Below are 9,158 nucleotides of genomic sequence, written 5' to 3' on the forward strand. Positions count from 1 at the left end.
GAGCTTGAACAAGATTTCTAGAAAATATGTCCTAAAATCTTATATTAAGTAAACTCATATTCTGGTTTGCTAATAAAACTCAAATTTATACCTGTTGCTCTGGATTAATTAGGAAAAGCATTTTGTACCCTGTTTATAAATACTCTGATTTCAGTGGCAAATTATAATAAAGAATTATAATTAGACAGAGAATTATCATTATGCTATAGGAAAATCAAAGCCTTGTATGGTAAGGATTTCCAGTGTCGTCAGAGTAACCCGCTCTACCTATTGACAGCACCTCAAGAGCAGATTACCACTCTCAGGAATATTTATTGTGTGTCTTTGTTTCAATTACTTACCATCAACCTGACCAAATTCAGAGACCTGTAGATGTACCTGGATCACGTAGGTTAACACCCTGACATTCACCGCTGCAGGTCCCATGCAGAGTAGGGCCAAGTTGGAGGACGTGTGCCACGGTGGATGTGCCTCTGCACAGCACTTCTCACGCTGGCACTTTCCCCTTGGAATCTGCTTCCTGGATGCCACAAATTAAAAACTTTCACTCCCCAATACCCTTCTGCCATGACACTCTCACCTTGGAACAAACCCACAGTGGGCTCAAATCTCTAAAACGATGAGCCTAATAAATTTTTCCTCCTTTCAGTTGCATGTGTCAGGTATTTTGGTCACAGGAAAAAAGACCGAAGTCAGTGCTCCGTAGACTTCTGTGCTTTGTATTCTCCTGCATGAGGTCCTTCTCATCTCTGCCCCACAAACATTTTCTTCCTTCTTCTCCCTGCAGCTAGGGCCACAACCCAACCTTCAGATGGATGCTCTGCTAGATTCAGAGCCAGATTAAAGAGTTCAGATTGACTCTCCAGAATTTTGGTGATACAAATTTAAGTCCCACTGCTCCTAATGAGCTGAAAAATCACAGCACTCACTCCCAAGCTGATAACCGAATTTTGGGTTACGTCCTCTTCGTTGGTCTGGATGTAAAAGGGTATTATATCAGTTAAAGATATACTTTTATCATTACTTTGTTTCCCAGGAATATTAGAATGGTTTTATTAGGAAGAACACAGCACAACCATCCTGGGTAGCAAAATCTACAACCACTACTCTAAGCAACCTTGTTTGCAGGTTTTATTTCAATGTAGGCTTATTGATCTAGGGTTGAAGATATAAATTTCTTACTATGGTACAGTATATTTCAAGTACTATGATCAGAGACATGTGATTCTAGTTTGCTGTTTTTGCTTGCTTTATTTCTTGTTGTTTTAAGATTCTCTGTTCCAGGCAATATCTCAGTGTGTTGGGTTAGTTACATATTATGGCACATATTGTGGTTATGTCTCTACCAATAGAGTCCTTTCCTATTATTAGACAATAGATGATTATTTTAAAAATGGAGGATCATCCCTTTTTATAGGTTGAGTATGAAGATAGCATTCAATATTTCAATTTGCATTTCATTAACCATTATTTAGGCATGTGGCTGCTTGAATCAAAGAAATGTTGATAGTTTTTGTGTATCAGGCGACCAGAGAAATGTTTGGTAAATGATCAGGGAGTCCTGGGTCCTAGGCCCAAATTCTAAAGTTCAGGCATATAGGCCAACATCTCATTTATAATTGACAGAAAATCTGGAAACAAGGGAATCCTATTAGCTTCAGACAGCAGGACTAGGAGTGCCATGTTACTGGGATCTGTGTTGGTCCTCACACAGGTGTCAGCTGTCAAGCTCCCTTGTTGCTGATGCTGGCCCACTATTCCCACTCATGCCCCATTTGAGCACCTTATTGCAAGGTCAAGTGAATATCTTTTCTACTTGCCAAACAAATCAGAATCCTCTGATTGGCTGCCTTTAAAAGCTTAATTTTTCTGGAGAGATTATTACCTTCCTATTTTCCCACTGTCATCAATTCTGGCAAAATGTCCTCTCCTTCAGTTAACAGTCTTTCAATTCCTGCAAACTAATCACTCAACTATAAAATTATTCTCCAGTTATTCTGTGCTCTGTGTGGTGTAGGCACTGAATTACTTTTACATTTACTCACTTTCCAAATAAAAATTGGTGAACTAAGAAGTGGTTCAGCAAGACAAACATTTAAAGTAAAAGAAAGTGTGAAGGATCAGGATAGAAGGAGGGAACGCTCCACAAATCCACCCACCGAGGAGGCAGAGGGTACTGGGAGAACATAGAGGAGAGAAATGCAAAACCAAAGACTGAGAACAAGTGAAACAACAAAGTCACAAACATCAAGATTCTGAAGATCTCTGAGATATTGCTCATTTTCCTGCAAAGGAGAAGGACATTTGAAGGAAGATTCAGCTTGAGCTGTGCTCTGAATTCCCTATAAAGGATGATTTTCTTCCATACTTAGTGATAAATCACAATCTACCTTTTGCTTCTCTAACAGAAAGTGTGTGGAGGAATGAGGTGGAAAATTCTTACAAACAGTCTGCAGCAGTGAGCTCGGACAAATCAGGCCAGTTTTATGAATACATTACTAAAATGAATACTCTGAACAGGAACTCTCAAGTTATACAAAACTGTTATCAGTGCACAGTTATGCAATTCAACAGGTCCAAGCTTCTTTGTCTTGAATGACTGATAAAAATCTGTTCTTCTCCAGTCTGATGTGTTATTATAATGAAACTGAAGGGTTTTGAATAAGAGAAAAACAGAAGATGTCTGGTTGTAAATGGAGGAAATGCAAGAGATAAATAAAAGAGGAGAATTAAAGAATTTTATAAGAATATGTATTTTCCCTAGTAATCACTAATGCACTAGCAAGGTCTTAATTGAGCACCCATTATTTCCTGTGTATCTGCATTATTAGTGACACCATGAAGGGACGTTTGTCAAACAATTCAAAATAGAGAAAACAGAGCATGATTCTCAGAAATTCAGAATCCTCTGAGAAGAAAAGCCCCTGCTAAGTAGACGTCTGAAGGGAGGACTTCTGGGAAAGTGAAGACTGTGAATTCAGCTGGGTAAAACCATAGAAATCTCACCAAGGGATAGAGGCATACAACAAACGTAAAAATCACAAATACAAGTTGAGATCTAAACCACAGAATGCGTATCATACAAGAGAGAGATGAAAAGTGAAGAAGAGAATAAAGAAAATCACAGAAGCAGATAAAACACGGAGTGAAGAGGGAACACAGTAACTAATAACTAGAGAGAAAGCAGAGAAGAGAAAGGAAGAAGGGGTAACAAGAGTGAACCATAAACACACCTCCCAATATCCTTCAGTGTGTGTGTTCACACGTGGGTCAATTTAGAAAGTCAAAAACGTGAGCCCTTCGGAGGGATTAGGTTTTGATTTTAGTTTTCAGCGTGAGCTGTGGGAACACTAATGTGGTTGTGATGTCTGGAATCACAGCTTCAGGTGCAGTAGTAGACGGTCTGACCTAACTATCACCAATCAAGATGAGAGGGAGCAGGATGTACAATGTATAAATTTATCTAGTGATGAGTGAGACAGTATCTACAAAGGATGAAATTTCTTTAGAAATATTTTCCCACTTTTAATAGTACAATTCCAAATACATAAACACAATTGTATTCTAATCCAAAATGATATAATGTAGGTGACTGTATGCTTTGATTTATTTTCACAGACTGGTTACTAAATTATTTGACAAATTTCAGGTAACTCTTGACTTATCATGATTTGATTTACAATTTTTAGGTGCCAAAGTTAGAAAGTGGTACACATTCAGTAGACAGCATTACTTGAATTATTCTCAGTTTTTTATTTTCTATTAGTACATGCTTGTATTGCATGATTGCATTTGTGGCTAGTTGTCACTGTACTTAAGAGACTCAACTCTATTTTTTTTCAGTTCCTTTCCTTTATTTCTCCCATCTCTTTATCACCTTCCCATCTGATAAAGATCTTACTACTTCCTATTATCGATTGCTTATTTTGCTCTTCATTTATAATTTGAATTTCTCATATAAGAGAAATCATTTTATGTTTAAGCTTGTGTGTTTGATTTATTTCTTTTAACATTACAGTATCAAAGGGCACCCATTCTCCTACAAATGACTCATTTTTCCTTCTTTATGGAAATGACACATTTTTCCTTCTTTATGGAACAGTAATGTCCATTGTATATCAATACATTTATCTCTTCATCTGTTAATGGGTATGAATTTGGAATTTTGATTCTTTCCCACCCTTGGCACATGCCCCAGGCTACTGTGTCCTGGTGCTAGGCAGTGTCACCCACATCTCCCAGTCATCCAAGTTCTCATTGGCTTCCATAACTGATACTCCACAATATAATGTGCTGCTGAGCCCTGAGAGTCAGGAGGTTAGGTGCATTTTCAACTTACAATAAATTCAGACTGCAGTGGGTTTTTAAGGCATAACCCAGTAATAAGTTGAGAACAATTGTTGTTAATGAGCTTTATCTATGGATTCAATTATCTATACAAGACAAACCAAACATGTACTTGTCATATATCTCATTGATAATAACCAAAGCCATTAATATGGCCTTCTGGCCACTTTTCATTGTGGCAGTTTAACTCAAATAAAACATTATTTCTCAGAAATTTCCCCCTGTAGGTATTTTCTTAGATGATTCACAAAAGCAACCTGTGTAGGATTTTGAGTGCTAGTTGAAGCCACAGGAATATTTTCTTTTGGGAACAGCAGAGGTCAGGAAGTACTTTCCGTCATGTATGCGTTTGTAGATCTGCTGGCTCAGTACAGGGGAAAAGGCTTACAGTGGTGTAAAGGCCTTTGGGATTAAGGCCTTGGACTATTGAAAAAGGCTATGCAGAAGTTAGATCGCATATCACTCCAGTTAAACTAAGTTTAAAGGTAAATACTCACTCTGTGAAAGATAAACTGTTAGATTCCTCTGGGGTAGAGATACAGTCTTTAATGCATTCCTTGGCCTCACAGTGCTGGCTGACCACACAGAAAATAACCAAATGGCCCTGGGATGAAATAATATGAGCCTCAATGTCTTATGAGATAAACAGGCATTGAATAAAACTATTAACCATGGGTTCCTCTCTGCAGCTAATTAGTATTAAGAATCCGCCACCTGCCTGTGGCTGCAGCTTTGGAGGCTGACATCTGAGGGAAGCAGGAATGTTACCATCCATTTTCAGAAATAATCTGAACTGACCAGCAAAACTGTTTTCTGTGTGGCAGTTCCTGAAGGTGACCCTTGAGTTTGATGGGATCTGGATAGGCAAAAGCGGAGGGAGAGAACAGGATAGAGGGAGTGGCAGAGAGGAAGGTTAAGTGCAGGAAAAGGCAATGTGTGTAACAGTCTGTGCGTAACAGACACAGGCACAGTGTCATGTCAGGCGAGAATCTAAAACTCAAACTAGAAAGACAGTGGAACGGTGGTTGCTCGAATGTGGAGGCTGGGGAGAAAATAAAGTATTTGCTAAAGAACATAAACTTCAATACCAACTGAATGTACTGTAAGATGTTTCTCTGTTTAACATGATGTCTGCTATAGTTTGGGAGTGTTTTCACCCTGCAGTACAGAGGCTTGAATCTGGGCACTTTCTACTGAGTTCTGTCCCTAATCTTGTTAAAGTTTTTATTTTGTTAATTTTAAAATAGTTTCATTAAGTCTCTAAGTTGCACAAACTGCGATCAGACCTAAACTCTTCTGCCCTAGCCTCCCAGCATGTGGAACTCCGTGTGTATGTGTACCCTGGCCCGTCTATAGTTTGGATCTGAAGAATCCCCTGAAGGCCATGTGTCAAAGGCACAGTCCCAGCATAGCACCACTGAGAAAAAAAGTATCTTCAAGAGAAAGAGTTCACGGGAAGATGTTGGTCTTAGGGATGCACCATTGAAGGGAACTGTGGGGCCCCAGACCCTCCTATCTTTTAAACTTGGCCATTAATTTAATGGGTTTCATCTTTCATCTGTTCCTATCCATGATCCCTTGTCAAAAGCTGAAAACCAAGCCAGCTGGCTAACCAAGTGTGGGCTACAAGCACAGAACTATGAGCCAGAATATACCTTGGCCTTTCTTAAGTTGATGACCTAAAGTATTTGTTACGGTAATGAAGAGATGAAGAACATATTGATTAGAGATAATAATACTGGGGTTTTTTATTACTTGAAATTTATTAAAAGAATACATTTTAACTTTCCATAAACACATGTGCATACACACAAACACACACAGTAATTGTATAGCAATTGAAGTGTTAACCAGGTAATCATTTTATGGAATACAGACATATGCAAAATTATCATATTATGTGCATTTCTTTTTTTCAACTTGAAAGCAGATAATCTCATTAACTGACAAAACTGTAAAACACCGTGACAGACCCCTTAGTTCATCCTTCTAAGCCTGTTGGTCTGGTCTCCCCATTTCCAACATCTCCACCTGGCATGAAATATGGATCTTTTTCTTCATCCCACGTCATGGAAATGACAATTTGAAGGGGACACGAAGCTATTTGCCACTTTGAAGAGTTTTTCAGCAGTACAAATCTCATTAATCAGATCCTCCATGCTGATGATGCTCTGTTTACCAAGAATCAAGTTATCAGTGAATTATCTGTCAAGGCAATTCACTTATTGATTTTGTCACAGCCACACTTGTGTATTAGCTCTTTTACTGACCTCTGGCTTGGGTACCCCATTAAATATATGGTTCCACAATTCTCAGCATGCTAACTGAGGCTTTATTGCACTTAACAAAGAACCATCAAAGTGCTGGCAAAGACGAAGAAGCAGCAGCACCTTGTGGACCTTTGGGTTCACACCTTTGACACCCTTGATCCAGATGACAAATACCAGCTTGGTGTTGTATTCAGGGGTTGTACACAGAGAACAATTCAGATCAGGACATGGAGTTTATAGTATTTTTATAATGGTCTCCGGAAGTTAACACAGGAGAATGCAGGAAATCTATCCGCAACACCAACGACATACATTATTTAGTCAAGAGTCTAAACCCCATGGCAATGTCTCACATGATTCCAGATAAAAACCCAGAGCTCAGGACAACACCTCCATGAGTCCAACTGGAAGTCCAGAGCCCACAAGAAGGACTCACCCAGTCTCTTTTATGGATTCGTGCCGGGAAGGACCCAATTGTCAGCGGTGGAAGCCAGAAAGTCTATGCCAGCAGGATGAAGGAGCTGTGCTAGTGGGATGAGGGTTATACACTGGAGCTGAAAAGTCACACTCACAACAAATAGCGGGGCTGTCCTGAAAGGCACCACAGTCATCCTCAGCAACACGGAGGCCCTGAGCTCCTCCGACGACAAGCACCGTCGGGTATGTGCCAGGAAGCAGCGTGAGGAGTTCATCCTGGAGACCAGGCAGCACATGTGTTCCCCTCCAGAACCAGGAAGCAATGCTCGATGTGAAGACCAAAGCTTCTCCAGGAGAACCAACAGCTCAGCCAGCAACTTGTAGGAGAACCCATAATGCCTCCTTCATGCCTCAATCCCTCCCAACACCTCTCTTCTTCTCCACCTATTTATCCTGACAGCCCTCCTCAGGTGGAACATCTTCTCTCAATGCATGCTGATGTAATCCAGCTGGCATTAAGTTGACCACCAGTTTTCAAACCATAACACTTGGGTTCAGCAGGTTCGTGGAAGCTGCAAGCTTTGCTTGCTGTCCTCACCATCTGAATCTTAGTTCTGTCCATCTGTCTGTACTCTGTGTGATAGTGCTTGGTTTTTTCATAAATGAACTTCCTCATTGCCTTTGAAGCAATTTTTGGGCAAATTCTTAGAAGCTTTGCCTTTGGCTCTGTAAAATGCCTGCTTTTCCTTACGGGTTTCTGGCACAGCAGGAACCTTCTTTTTCTTCTCTTCAATGCCTTCCATGGCTCCAGTGAGAAAAGCTGTACACATTTTGCATACACATTTTTTTCAAAAAAAAAAAATAAAAATGGGAAAAATGCAGAAGAAAGTTCAGGAGACAGCAGCAAAATCAAAGTTGGGGTAAGGAAATGAGGGATCTTCTGGGCCCTGTCTTTGCTTTTCCAGAGTTATTTCATTTTATACCGCATCTGCATCTATGGGCTTAATAAGCCTCCTGTGAACCTTGACTTGGTCTGGCTCATAAAGACGCATCTCCCCTCATCCACCCTGATGGGAAGCTGGACACAGCTCCACATTGACTTTCATGATCTGAAATCTGTCTCTGTGCAGGAAGGACACATTTTATAAACAGAAGATTATTCAATGTGTCACATAAGATCTGTGTGTCCAGACCACACTAAAAGAGTGGCAGATTGGGAGAGCAGTTTCCGCAGTGACAGCCAGCACTAGCAGAAAGGATGAACCTCTGCACGTCTCCCTTCTGAAGAGTGGGCAGCTGGTTGCCTCGGTTTCACATCCAGGAATACTGCTCTGGAAAAGGTTCACAAAGTCTATATCCAACCACCTAGCTCCTTGATTCTACTATCTGGATCCCAGGGCTAAAATAGAAGAATTATTAAGTGCTAAATGTTTCATATATGGACTTTTAATATTCATCACTAATCTCAAATTAAAAAAAAAAACAATTCAGGCAAAAATGGCATAAGGAAAAAAAAAACTTCAAAATGACCATTTCTTCTTCAATTTTATTTTAATGAAAATTGGGTATGAATTGACTAGCAGAAAATATGAACATAAAGATTTCTTATTACTTTTAAGAGTCTGAGTCTTCTGAGAATCACTGGAACAGATTAGAAGATGCAAGTTCAACTACAAAGATAGTCAGCCACTTGGTATTTGACCAAGTGGCTAAACATGTTCACTGGAAAAAGGATAGCCTCTTTAATTAATAGTTTTGGAAAAATTGTCTCTCCACATGCCTAAGACTGAAGCTAGATCCATGCATATCACCATGCACAATACTAAAGTCTAAATGGATCAAAGACCTAAATATTAAAACAGAAACACTAAATCTACTGGAAGAAAAGGTAGGTAGAAGTCTTGGACACATAGGGGTAGGCAGAGAATTCATGAACAAAACACAAACTGCACGGGAAACACTTCAAAGAATCAACAACTAAGATCTCATATTATGAAAAGGTTTCTGCACTTCAAAAAAAAATCACCAACAGAGTGAAAAGAAAACCCACAGAATGGGAAATAATTTTAGCCAGCAGTGCCTCAAAGGACTTATATCCAGAATGTATAAAGAATTGAAAAACAT

At 39.6% G+C, this 9,158-nt stretch overlaps 1 pseudogene; it reads right to left on the reverse strand.

The window, feature by feature from the left end:
• Window positions 1-6,096: 6,096 nt before the first annotated feature.
• On the reverse strand, window positions 6,097-7,837 carry LOC100716005 (large ribosomal subunit protein uL30-like; annotated as a pseudogene).
• Between the last annotated feature and the right edge of the window lie 1,321 nt (window positions 7,838-9,158).

The sequence above is a fragment of the Cavia porcellus genome, unplaced genomic scaffold (genome assembly GCF_034190915.1).
Source record: "Cavia porcellus strain 051 isolate PalLab524CR breed Dunkin Hartley unplaced genomic scaffold, mCavPor4.1 scaffold_2, whole genome shotgun sequence".
NCBI lineage: Eukaryota > Metazoa > Chordata > Mammalia > Rodentia > Caviidae > Cavia > Cavia porcellus.